The sequence below is a fragment of the Bemisia tabaci genome, chromosome 5, assembly GCF_918797505.1.
Source record: "Bemisia tabaci chromosome 5, PGI_BMITA_v3".
Taxonomy (NCBI): domain Eukaryota; kingdom Metazoa; phylum Arthropoda; class Insecta; order Hemiptera; family Aleyrodidae; genus Bemisia; species Bemisia tabaci.
The window spans coordinates 39,231,083-39,245,575 of record NC_092797.1 but is presented as its reverse complement, the minus strand read 5'-3'; the positions used below and the strand labels follow the sequence as shown (position 1 = coordinate 39,245,575).

The following is a 14,493-nucleotide window of genomic DNA, read 5'->3' as shown; positions in this document are numbered from 1 at the left end:
TTTTAGATACGTGATCCGAAAACTTCAGAGAGCCATATGGCCTCAACTTCGGGTCCCACGCACGGAATTTTTTTCTCCGTGCAGAGGCGCTAAGCCGGACTTCAGCGCACTCGCGACTTGTCCTAAGTACACGGAGAAAAAAACTTCGTGCATGGGACCCGAAGTTGAGGTCATATGGACCTCTGAAGTTTTCGGATCTCGCATCCGAAAACTTGAGGTCCAACTGCCGAAGTTCGGGTCAGACATCTGAAGTACTTAGGTACATACCGAAGGGTTCGGGTCCCACATCTGAAGTATCCGGTACATACCTAAGTACTTCAGATGTCTGACCGGAACCTCGGCAGTTGGACCTCAAGTTTTTGGATGCGTGATCCGAAAACTTCAGAGATCCATATGACCTCAACTTCGGGTCCTATGCACGAAGTTTTTTTCTCCGTGTATATTTGAGCACGGTGGAAGGACCGACAAAATACGGTCCCAACGCAATTCGGAAGAGGTCGGCTGGAAGTTGCAGAGCGACAACAACGCATGCAACCTGCCATTGGGTCGACATGGTCCGAAGCCGAAGCCGCGCTATGCCATGCGGCCATGCCACGCCGCATCCATCGGCATCGGCACAGGAACGGTGCAAAGCAGCAGCGACTGTTGAACCGGTTTTGCTTCGGCAACTTACGTAAGTCGATGCCCGATAACGAGATACCCGAGCGGAGCGTCAATGCCGCGCTGCGCTCCGGCCAATTTGCGTCCGCGACCGCGAGTGAAGAGTGGTGCTAGACAACGGCCTGCCTTTGCGCCGCCGCGCAGTCGCAGACGCCGCGCGGGCAGCGCACCGAGACGAGAGAAAGAAGAAAGATGAAAGAAGAAAGAAGAAAGACCCGGCATGCAGGGGGCCCGCCGCGCGCCTTGCCGCACCGCGCCGATATTACATCATTGGTATTACGAGCACGGATGGGAGGACGGGGGCTCCCTCTTGGGCCCCGCGCCGCGGTCAGAGCGTCTGCCGGGCCCCTTACCTCTTTCTCTCCCGGCTCCCGCACAGTGGATCGGGTCAATCGGACACGCAATTTTTGACTAATACTCCAAATTTTCATGTTTAATGGAGATGTTGCATGTGTGAGGAATTTGCGATTTGACTGTTGCTTCATATGTAAATGTTTGCGAGAAACACGATGGTGCCACTGGTTTTCTCTGAAATCAACTCCCAAGCTCAAAAAAAGCTCTAAAGTTGAGGCCAAAATGGAGGGGATATCCAACGCTATCCTGAGAGTCCACCTCTACATCAAGACAAACTCTCCATGCAAAGATAGGGAGCAAATACATTGACAGGGCTGCCACTTGGTTTGGGGACTCTAAAATTGAAAACATGGCATCACTGCTAATGTATTTGCTCCCTATCTTTGCATGGAGAGTTTGTCTTGATGTAGAGGTGGACTCTCAGGGTAGGGTGGGATATCCCCTCCATTTTGGCCTCAACTTGAGAGCTTTTTTTGAGCTTGGGAGCTAATTTCAGAGAAAACCAGTGGCACCATCGTGTTTCTTGCGAACTTTTACGTAAGAATCAACAGTCAAATCGCAAATTCCTCACACATACAACATCTCCATTCGTCACATTTGAAAGTTTTAGAGGTGTTCCTAGAAGAAAATGTCACGAGGAAACCAATGAAACCACTTTTAGAACCTTTAAGTTTTGTATAAACGGAGTTATAAGCGATTAAAGTTTCCGAATTTTGTCCGAGATCTCCTATTGACTCGGTCCACTGTGTGGCGGGCCGGCCACGGCATTCTCCTTTCGTTTTCCTTCCCCTCTTGCTTTTCGCCGTTTGTACCCACACTTTCCACTTCCTCGGATGAACTCGGCATGTCTTTTCCCTCGGCGACCTCGGCTGGATTCCACTCCGGTGGGTTTGCGTGGGTCCGTTTTATTGGACTCGCCGGGCACCTTTTCGACTTGACCGGTAATGGGGAAAGGGTTGGTAAAAGGGTCGGTTTCCTTTCGGCTCTGTCTCTATTTCCGAGGGTATCTCCAGGGTTGCCTTATCAAACTTCTTCCGGTCCTTGGTATCGTAATGTAAATTGACCGATTCTCTAATATGATATTGATATGATATCATTACGGTATTAGCACGATACCAGTATGATATCATTACGGTACTAGCACGATATCAGTATGATATCATTACGGTACTAGCACGATACCAGTATGATATCATTACGGTATTTGCACGATACCAGTATGATATCATTTCGGTGTTGGTACGATACCAGTATGATATCATTATGGTATTAGCACGATACCAGTATGATATCATTACGGTATTTGCACGATACCAGTATGATATCATTTCGGTGTTGGTATACGATACCAGTATGATATCATTATGGTATTAGCACGATACCAGTATGATATCATTACGGTATTAGTACGATACCAGTATGATTTCATTACGGTATTAGCACCATACTAGTAGGATATCAGTATTTCAGTATGGTATCATGCTAGTGCTGGTATCAGACTGACATCGTGCTGGTATTATCATACTGGTTTCCCCTGCCGTCATGTTATCATACTGATATCATGATGGGTCTGTATGAAATCACACTGATTCAAAAAGATATTATGTTGGTCGACTTTACCAGAGATTGACTTGCATCGTCCTTTGGTCAGAGGAATATACAAACTCTATTTACACGTAAAAATTGTCCATGACGCATGAAAAAATCACTGAAAAAAACTCAGACATATGAGCTGACCTGTCCCATGTCGTCCCAACTGTTTGGTTTGTGTAATCGAACTTATGAGGTAAAGAGAAGAGATGAAAGTAATTGGTCATATGAACCGAACGTTAGGGTACTCAAACTGAAATCTCGGTTTTACAAACCGAATAGTTGGTATAATATGGAACACCGAAAGTTCAGCTCATGAACCTGAGCTTTCTTTTCCAGAAATAAGGCGCACGTATAATAGCGCAAATCAAAATGTGAAGCCTTTTTGCTTGCATGACGCGAATAAGGTGAAGATGATAAAGTACTTCATCATTCGCAAAGGCGAGCTGACGAGCATGAAAAAGTGGCTGGTAGAGAGTAATTTTTTTTCAGAGCCTTAACATTTCTTCGAAAGCCTCGAACGATAAGTATTTTTCCAGCGCCGCGCCGCGGGCACTTCTACGAAGGAAATCTGAATAAAAATGTCTAGAGTAAAGCTGAAAGTTTACCCGGCTTTCGAACCAACCGCGTTCTACGAAGTTTAGCTGGAGCATAGTATAGCACTGACATCGTCTCCTGAAACCATCGTCGCGTTAGAGGTCTTATTTTCACAAATTCACAAAATAGGGTCCTGTATCAAACACGCAAAGGCTCAAGAAGATTCATTGCATTTTTAAAATCTAATTACATTCCGATAAAAATGGGCAGAGGCAGACCTCACACGCAATTGTACAGAGATCGACAAAGGTCTATACAATATCCTTGTCGTTGTTTGCGTACATAGGGATAATTTTACACAAAGTGTCCGGAGAGAATTCAATTATAAAAATGTGCTTTCAATTGCTTCATAAGTGGAGCAGGTTATTTTATTAAAATACTTTATACGATGCACCAAGAACCCCTCTCACGAGCCCTTTACACGAATTCATACGACTTAACAACAAAAAAATGACGCATGCTATTCAAGAAATACTTGCGAAAAGGAACCTACAGTCTTCAATTAAAGAAAAGTCGAATTCAAGAATGACAGTAACTATACATCCAGCAGATATAAGAAATATGCACTTTCTCATGTAATTTTAGGCTGTAGGTATTGCTTATCAACTTCAATTATTGTTTTTATCAAGTTGAAAAGTGCATCTTGATTGAGTGTGATCTACTGTATTGCAGGCTAATTTTTTTAGTCTTCAGAATTACGATTTTGTTGTACGTCGCATTAAAGAAGAAGAAAAGAATACTCTTAAAAATTCACGACGTAAGTAATAGGTATCATTCTACCCACGGAGCATAGAATTTAGAAATTTTAATACAAATTCACTTCACAGCAGATCTGTGCCCTTGATCAATCATAAAACTATGGCCTAGGTTGTCAGTTAATCTAAAGCAGGAAATCAATTGATGAGGTTTCGAGAGGAGGAGGGGAGGGAGAGTGAGAGAAGCTATCTCATTTTCGTCTAGTTGCGGCTAAGTTGATTAGAAAGAGGACGAAAACGAAGAGGAAAAAAGTTTATTATGAAATATCAATTTGAATTGATCGGACGTAATAGCTCATAGCTCTGTTTCAATGTCAAATTTCACAAGATGCTATGATAAAACCCTTGAGCTATGAAAGTTATTCGAGAGATAAGACCGAAGAAACCTCGTTATCATCGGAGAGAATAGTAAACAATTAATAAAAAACGAGATGACAGTCGGAAATTCCCTTTTGATCGTTTTTAGTCGACTAATTTAGTTTTCTCCGGCTCTAGGGAAGCACTGAACTTTCTCAAGCTCAAACTCTGAAATGATGCCATGATCTTTGGGTGTAGTTGAGCGAACCAAGTCTATTTACAAGTAAGAAAGTTACACTGGAGAAAAAACACACCGGACCTAGAGTCCAGACTCTTGAAAACATTGACAAGAAAAAATTCTCTCGATTCAATCGGATTTTTGCTTGAATCAGAACGCTTAAATTAAGGGGCTTGTTTCTTGATTTAAGCTAGATTCTGATTGAATCAAGAGTACTTTTTCCTGTTGATGTTTTTAAGAGTCTGGACTCTAGATCCAATGTGTTTTTTTTTCCCCAAAGCATAGCAGATTTAGTTCTTCTGCGTAAATATGTTCATTTTAACTCAGTCGTTCCCATTTGGAAAAAAGTTCTCAAAAATATTCGCATTCTCGGTTGGCTAAGACTAGATCGACGGTGAGAAACTTCCAAACGACGTATCCCGTTTTGCGATGCTTAAAAATCTCCTTTGCCGAAGACAAATCAACGGTGATCCTTGAATTTGTTTAGAATTTGCTCCACACAGAGGAGAAAAATTACGGATTTTTTAAGAATTGACGTTGGATAATTCTATACTTGAAAAAAATTAATTTTGAATTAAAATTTGATTAAAATAACGATCCTTGTTCATGGTTAAGTGCGTAAGAACAAAGTTAGGTTGAATTGGGCCTTCTTTTGATGTTCTGAACCGTTTTTGGAGAAAAAAATCATCTCACTGTCAGATGACCTGATTATAGATCGAGAAAGGATGCGGCAATGAATGAGCAGCCAGTGTGTCAATAAGTTCTATCACGACTGACGCGCCTCCGCGCCCGATTGACACAAGAGCTTGCCTCAAAATTGACACTCCTGCATAATAAATGCACGATTTGTCATTGTTTCCGGATAATATCCGAATTTTACGGCTAACACGCATGCGTTCCGTATATACGAATAGCGAGGAAAGCAATTGATGTTAGTTCGCTCGTGCCAAGGTAATTCATGATGCACATGCACCATTGCAAAGAGCTGGGTCTCGCTGTTGCCGCTTTGATTTACTGGTCATTAAATCAAATTAACCCATATTATGTGCAAGCGAATCCGAACAAATGAGTCTTACTAGCTGCGCATGGGCATTCCTCCTTCGAGACGGTGCGATTGAAACTAGTGGATTCGTCTTTAGACACCGAGCGCTACCCAAGTTCCTCGAGTCAACAGTGAGAGATTTATTCGGTTTGTTGAAGAAAAGTTGCAGATTGGAGGGCGCGTCCTTCATCGAATTAGGAAATCATTGGGCTGTAAAAAATAGGTGAAAAAAACCTCCTCCATAACACAAGATAGGCAAAAACGTGCACAGTTCCGTACGAATAGTTGCTGATTCGGACTCGCTATTGAGGCACTCTTCGGAGGCTAATAGTTAAGAATCATCGAGGGCCAATGGTGGCCTTTTCAAAGGCTCTACGGCACTTTCGGAAAACGATTTGATGGTCAATTAATCGATTGAAAACGTCTAGATTTTTGGATATTTTATAAAAAATATTAAAACTTCACATCACTCTGAGGAATAATGTGAAGAGGATCGTACGAAAAAACAAGGCCGTCACTTTTGAAAAATGCCTCACAACCGAATATTTGCCCAAAAGCGCACGGAGAAAAAAACCTCGTGCGTAAGACCCGAAGTTGAGGTCATATGGATCTCTGAAGTTTTCTGTTCACGCATTCGAAAACTTGAGGTCGAGCTGCCGAAGTTCGGGTCAGACATCGCGGCACTTCGGTATATATCGAAGTACTTCAGATGTCTGACTCGAACTTCGGCAGCTGGAACTCAAATTTTCAGATACGTGATCCGAAAACTTCACAGATCCATATGACCTCAACTTCTGGTCTCACTCAGGAAGTTTTTTTCTCCGGGCGGATCCAGACAGTTCAAGCAGGGTGAGGGCGTAGGGGGGATCGGGGGACTTTCCCCTACAAATTTGTTGGAATTTTAAAGAATCTAATATCCATTTAGAGTCAATATCGTCATGAATAATTACCAAATTTTACGGTCCTTCCTTCTCGTTTTCTCCGTTCTCTCTCTTCCCTTTTTCTTCGATCCTCCTTTTTTCTGGCAAATCGGGGGGGGGGGGGGGGCAAATGCCCCCTACGCACAGTGAACCGAGTCAATAGGACAGGTCGGTCATGAAATTGTTGACTAAAACTGCAAATCTAGATGTTTATTTGGTCAAATTTCAAATTTTGAGGGGTCATTTATATAGAAAATATTACGAGAAAACCAATGGGACCATGTTAAGGACCTCAAAATTTTGTAAAACTGCAGTTCTGAGCTTTTAAAGTTTCCAAAGTTTGTCCGACCTCTCCCATTGATTTGATCCACTGTGCTACGCCCCGATCTTATGGATTTGCATCACGTTGGTCGCGATCCTGTAGAATCACTAGATAGGGCATTTTCTGCACCCCTATGACTTGAGGGAACCCTAAGTTGTCCCCACCTTAAGGGAACCCTAAGGGGGCCTCACGTTAAGGGACCCTAAAGGACCTGAAGACCCTAAGGGACCCTTAAGGGATCGGATCTTCGGAGTAATGAAACCACGGAAATTAGGAGTACAGAGAACATGATGCAAACGAGATGTCCTTGGTGAAAGCGCAAGCGAATCAAGCGACTCCTTTATGGTGACAACGCCGCGGCAGTTTTATGGACCCAGGGCGCGCTTCTCCTACTTCTAAGAACTGATTAAAAACTTAATTATGCTCCAGTTTTTTCACTTCATAGCGACGCCGGTATTGTTCTAGTTGTGTATCTGTGCTCTGAACGATGCGTTTCCGCCCGTTTGAAGAATGGAACCAATAAAATTTAACTGCGCTCCTATGAGACACGCTGACACGCGAACATGAACGTGCCTATGTTGCGCAAAACGCATGCTTTCCTCCATTGCGATGTTGCCATCGATGATTCGACTGTTCTGCCGTGCTAAGGAAGAACGCCGTATGAACATTCGAGAGTTGCCAAATTTCCCCGAATAAAACCTTTAATTTTTAGGAAAGTTATGCATATTTTCCATATAAACTTTCAGATATTTTAGATTAAATTGCGTAAAGAATTGTGTGCAAATTTTGGAAACAAATGATAACAATTTTCCCAGTAAATTCGAATTTTATTGGAGGAAATTTGGCAACGTCTGAAGGCTCATACGGCGTTTTTCCTTAGCATGTACATTCACACGAGAGAAACGGACAGAATTTTTTTAATTCTCACTTCCTCGAAGGATAACCTAAGGGGTGCGGAAAATTCCCCTTGCGTGTCAATCGCGTGAAAATAGGAGGGGGGAAGGGCGAGGGGGTCCTGTGAGAACGGGGAAAAATAGGGAAACTCTGTCGGATATTTTAGAAAGTTTCGTTTTTGTGTCGTTTTAATGGAGGAAAATAGTGATTTATTTCTGAGAAATAAAAAGTTTCGACCAAAATTTTGAGTCGTCCGGTATCTAGCACCGACGAGAAAAGCTGCAGCTCTTAAAAACATTTTCTGCATTAATCAAGAGTGATTGTTTGAGTTTGTCAAAAACGGCGATTTACGCAAGTTTTGCCCTAATTTAATCATGAATACTTTCCGATTGCTCAACCACGAGATTATCCTAATTCTAGGTAATTTCAGATTTCATGGTGGTTTCTTGGAATCCTTCTTTATTTCAATTTAATTTATGTGGTTTACAAGTCGTTAGCGGATTATTGTTACTTAACAACAAAATTCAATCAAGGATAAAAAGTCATCGCGATGTCTCCAAAATTTACCAAAATCTTCATCATGAATCATCATACCTGCGGAATTTCCGTGTGAGGATTTTTGGAGCGCCTCTCAATTTTGTGACCGAGTTCTGAAATGAGGAACTGAAACTCTCGAAGCAACCGAGAGCTCTACTTTCCGGGACGAGAACCTTCAACGGATGTTTGCCAATGAAACTGGTAACTCCCTAATTGGAGTTGGTGAGCATCCGATGACTTCGTGTCTTTAATAGGTTATTCCTTTCCGCGTGCTTTTGACTTTGACCGAAATTCTTCACGTCTCGGTTGGGTCAATATTATTCTTATTGGTAAAAGTTATAAAGAAATAATAAACGCCTCAAAAAATAGGACCTAAAGATCTCAGTAATACCATCTGCAATATAATGGACGATTTTTCAATCGATATTTTCCCATTTGAAGCTGTGGTAAAGAATCGACTTTTAAGGTGTTCGTTGCGAAAAACCTGTTTATCGATCTTTTTTCATAGGTTTAAATGACAGCTTGATCGATACGTCGCAAAGCAAGCCACGCCACTTGTCTATTGCCGTGATTCGTCGTTTCTCGCACAAAGGAACGTAACTTTATTCCAGGGTTGCAAAATTGACTCAAACAATTCCACTTTTCACGAGCATATCATTGTGCAATTTGTTCCCGAAATTTTTCAGATTTTCGCATGAGATCAGAAGAAAAATCTGTGAAATTTTCAATTAAAAATGCTAAGGATTCTCCTATAGTAAAAATGCAATTTTGGAGGGAAAATTTGGCAACATTGAAACGGAGTTACGTTCTTTCGCCTGGAGACGACGAATTTTACATTATATTTGGGCACACGAGGAAGATGAAAGGGGAATAAAAAGTTAAATGACTCGTATAAGCGTAACATGTTCTGAATTAAACACTACACGAGTTTAAAATTCTACGGACAAAATGAGTTGGTTTTCGAAGAGTTGACACAAATTGAACACAGTTGTTTGAACACTAGATGACCCTGCGCGCATGGAAATCCAAGTACTGCCCAGGAAAATGATGAAAAATCAAATTTCCTGCAGGCGTGAGACGGAAATCGAGAAAAATTCTTTCCAGCATTCATACTTTGCGCTTACAATGGGCGCATTAACGTCGAAGTTTACAGATAAAACACGCAATTATTAAGGGCACTGACGGGTAAAAGAACGGAAACAAAAGAAAAATTAAGGAAAATGGAGTTAATTCGATACTTTGTTGCAACAGAATTTCCTCTCCTTTTCCTCCTACAACGGGGAAAAGGGGCAAAACGGCATTTCTTTCCGCACATCCGCGCTGCGCTCCAAACAAAGAGTTTCTATTGATACAATAATGTATGCACATTCAGTTTTCCCTAGTGTAGTTTTCCTTCTAGACTCGAACTGCATTAAGCAGCTAGATTCTCAGCGGGAAAAAAATCTCAGGGGCGGAGATTTGCATGCCAGGGCACAGGCATAATTTTGGTGTCGTTATAATGGTTCCAGTTTATTTTACATTGCCCTTATATTGTAGGACAAATATTGTAATTTCTGTCTACTTATAGGAGATCAAAAAAGAGAAATTCTTTTTAAAAAAAGAAAAAAAAGACTTCACGGTGTCAAAAAAATACACAAAGAAAATCAGAAGGCGTAAGTACTTTTTTACTCTTTTTCGTTATTTTTTTTAAATTCAAGGAATGAGCGAGTAATGTCAGAGCATATAAATTTATTAAACAATACATTTTCACGATCTCTTGGCCATTCCTCGTTTTAATTTCATCATTATGGTATTGAAGATTACAACGCTGTAGAGCTGCTCATTCAGACATGTCTATCACTAACTCTCTACTCTGCTTGCAATCAGCAATAAAAATTAATTACTAGATATACAATAGATAAAGCGAGTACAGTTTCGATCGATCAAGTCTGGTGATAACTCTATCCGTTTGTGACGTCAGATTCCGTATAAAAAGTCTCGTAAGCCTATTGTTTTTAAAATATTTTACAACCACCCGTGATCAGGCTCAAATTGTTTCTGTCTGAAGTTTCTATCGGTTATACATACAGCGCAACGATTACTTCGCTTTACCTGTATAATTGCATTTCCTCTGTAGAGTGAAGTTTTACGAACGATTCTTGTGGAGTATGCCCCCAGCTTTTCATTAAATAGTAAACTTCCTACGCTCCTGCAACCACCGATTTATTTTGGCTGTTCAAGTGAGTTCTTAGGGTTTATTTTATGGCTAAATTGCCAGGCTACCGTGCAATTTTCATAGTGAGATTTATCTTTTAAAATAAAAATACATACAGTGCATACCGAAGGACCCCTAGTAAACCGTGAGTCAGTCTGGCGCCAGATTTATAATATTTCAGAGGTATGAGTCAGCCTGATGTGGCACTTCGATTTTACTTTAGCCACATTGATATGAGGCTGATACTAGCTTAATGCTAAATTGACCTTAGACTGATTTTTGGCTAGCGCCAACGTGATTTCTCACAGGTGGCTGTGGCAGGTTTACCTCCGTTCTGATGGAGGCCAGCATGACGTATTGCACCCTGCACTATTTCTACTTCAACTGAACCAAGCAGCGAGGACACAATCATTTTTTTAGGAGGAAGTTTTAGTTTGAGCTCAACAAGTCGTACATTTTTCAAATTTAATGTTGAGAAAACATATTTTTAATGTGGGAAAGGGGTTGACTTTGATGTGAGTTCCTCTGTCCAGAAAATCGCTGAAAAAAAAATAAGCTTAGCTCAAGCATGCTGATTCTTAAATTTGTCGCCAATAATTTTTTCATTTTGATTTAAACTTAATTTATCTTGATGAAAGAAAAATAATGCTCGAGTTAAGCAAAAAAAATAGCTTAAATGAAGCAGCAAAATTCTTGATTTAAGAAAAGCTACCTCTCGGCGGCAAATTTAAGTTTCTTTTTTTTTCAGTGACATCCATCAAAGATACTGTAATGATAACGAAAAAACGCAATGTTTTACCATTTTTTCTTTTCGAACGCAGTGGTTAACATTGCGTGCGACGTTTTCCTTCTTAATGGAGAATTTGCACGCAATTTTTTTATTGCTTCATCTGAAAGTGCCTAATGAGCTGAGTTCGCAATATTTTTCATAATTTTTTTCTGACATGGGAAATTGGAGAAAAATTGATTTAAAAGTGAGAAAATGTGCCGCCTTGTGACGTCATCTGGCGGCATTTCCCATTTAAACGCATGTATTTTAGCAGAATCGGTTATTTTGTCATATCTCCTCTAATAATTGCTCAATTTATGAATCAAGGGTATCTTCGTGTTCAGTTCACTCGGAGGATTCCACTTAAACAGGAAATTCATCAAATTTCAGACCCTTGCAAATTCTCCATTGTCCGAATCATCATGATAATTGGTAGGCTGATGACAGCACAACGGCAAGGACTCATGGGCGAGTTCCTGAGAAAGTATAGCATCAATGACGAACGTGTGCAGGACCGAGCACATGGCAAGAATTCGAAACATGGATGAGGTCAAATACGGCTGCAGCAACCTCGGCGCCGGGGTCAAACGGCGCGGGACCTCAATCCATGTCCTGAATTCTCGCTGCATTTAATAAAGCGAGTACCTACGCTGAAACAATTACGAAAACCCTCGTTTTTCGCAACCGATTCCGTGATTAATCTCCGGATTCGTTGGTGGTTGGTAACGTGCATTTGAAATCAATGCTGAGTGCTTTAATTTCATGTAGGCTAAACTGGACCGCGTTAAGTAGAAATGAACCAAGCCACACCAGCTATTGCCAAATTTAATTGCACTGGAAAAAAAAAGAATCTTAAATTTGCCGCCAAGAAGTATTTCTTCTTAAATCAAGAATTTTGCTGGTTAATATAAGCTACTTTTTTGCTTAACCCGAGCATTATTTTTCTTGAATCAAGAAAAAGTCAGCTTAAAGCAAGATAAAGAAAATTCTTGGCGGCAAATTCAAGAATTATCATGCTTGATCCAAGCTACTTTTTTTTTCAGTGTGGGCAATTTAATATTTTACATGAAAACGGTTGTGCAGTTTTTGTGCAAAATTCAGTAAATTTTCTGTATAGTGCGAGGCAACTATGCAAATTTTCATAGAAATCCGCACGAATGTTCTCTTGTAAAAAATTAAATTGCCCAATTACATTTGGGAATATAGTTGATGTGGCTTGGTTCCTCTCTGCTAAACGTGGTACAATCCAGAGTCGTTTTTCGATGGTCCGACTACAAGAACGCATATCTCTTTTACGGTGTTTCAAAATTCCTGCTCCCATTTTATTTGATGGGAGAAAAACAAACCAACGCGCTATCGCTTGAAATTTTTGTAGATTATACTTTACACAGAAAATGAAAAATCTGGAAGTTTTTGAGAAATATCGTGGAGTATTTTTCCGTTAAAAAAATTAAGTAAGCATGACAGGAAGTCTGCAACGTCGCAAACCAAGAAAATCGTTTCATCATCGACATAAATAAGTATGAACCACTATTTTCCCCATGCTTGTAGGCACCTCTGCGGATGGACCAGGAATTCCTTTTCCGTGAAAAGTATACATACGCCAATTAGACAGATTCAATTTCCAATAATTAGGAGCTACATTCTTCTGGTTCACCCATAAAATCACTGAGATGTCTACGGGGACAGGCCACAGTGGAATCAATGGCATGGATGAGATAGTTAATGTAATATCGTGGCATTAATGGAGGTAAGATGCAACCTGTTGCATGCGCCAACAGCCGTGAATACTTCATCAACGGAAATGTCCATCGATGGTGGAAAAAGACAGTTCTATAAATAGGTAGGTATGTAGTTTTGCAAAGCTTTCAAAGCATATGTCATGCGATTTTAATTTTAAATCACAGAAAATTAGTAAGTAGCTTTGGCTTAAAGTCAGACGGGTATGGTTCAATCTATCACTGTTTTTCTCCGTTCAGTTGACATTTTCCTCGATTTAAAATGAGAGGTTTTCTTGATTAATAACTGCATATGATTCTACAATGAGTCCGGTAAAATTTGAAAAGTAAAAGTGAAAAAACATTTCAATGAACTGCGCTGATTTTTTTGTGGTAGTCTCTGGGTGCATATCTTATGCATCTGCGGCGACAGCCAATCGTCATACAGTTGGATCTGATGGGCCAAGAGGTGCTGGTGATGAGGCAACGGCGGACCAATGAGGTGCGGCAGCCAATAAGGGTTGAGCGAAAAAGCACTGTTCTCACTGGATGGTGATTGGCTACTGCCAAACGTCTCCTTCTCTCTACATTTCTATTTCCTTTACAATAAATCATACATAAATTGCTTCAATTTCTACCTTAGAGTTTGCTTTTTTAATTTGTTGAGTTATAAACTTATGGATCAAGTTTACGTATTCAAGTATCGTAAGTTCTCATGTGTTCTTGCACTAGAAGACTTCAAATAATTTTGGTCTCCGTTTAAAAAATTATATCCACAAAAAAGCTGACGCTCTTTTACACCGTGAGAAGGATTAGATTATCTGATACGGACAACACAGCGTACTTAATTCGAGAGTAGCGGGTAATTAAGTTGTTGACATGACCTGACTCAAGTAACTAAAACATTAAAAATACGAAAATATTCGAATTCTGAGGTAAAGTTTGTTCTCGATTTCTTGGAAGTTTTGAATTCTGTCGGCGAGGGCAGACAGCTTTCGCGCAAATATTTCGACATTGGCGAGACGGGAAAATTCCTTGTTTTGGAATTTTAAGAACAGAAATTTCTCTACACGAGCATTAAAATGTCTCGAGACATTTAAAAGGGAAAAACGTTGGCAGGAAAAAAAACCGTATTATCTTCCTGCACCCGACGGAAGACTTTTTATAAAAATGAAAATTGATAATAAAAAATAAAGTGCATGCGGAACATACCAGTAATATGGAGGGTTATCCAATTTTAATCCCATGGTAGGCGTAGATAAATAAACACACATTAATCCTTTACGACACACATCACAGCCACACATTTTCTCGAGTCATGTCGTCGAAAACGAGGATCACCACGAACTTTTTATTCTTAGAATAGGACGCGCAAAAATTGATAACACACACTTGTTGCTTAATTTACAAATTGATAAATTAAAAAGCGGCTCCTTCCACTATATTCCGATCGGGAAGCACTTTCGGGAGAACTGAGGTAGGACACTGAACTTTCGGCCGAAAAGCTGGAAGCGTGGGAAAAAGCGGTGTAAACACGCGAGAAGACGCGAATGAGAAGCGCGAATAAGAAGCGCGAATAGCGAGTTGCCGGGGCCGCCCAGTGGAG

General features: G+C 40.6%; 1 long non-coding RNA gene across 1 annotated transcript; it reads left to right on the top strand.

The window, feature by feature from the left end:
- The first annotated feature begins 8,286 nt into the window (after positions 1–8,286).
- On the top strand, positions 8,287–13,529 carry LOC109040816 (uncharacterized). Its single transcript, XR_002009880.2, has 2 exons — positions 8,287–10,425; positions 12,721–13,529. It is a non-coding gene; the product is annotated as an uncharacterized lncRNA (long non-coding RNA).
- The last annotated feature ends 964 nt before the right edge of the window (positions 13,530–14,493 follow it).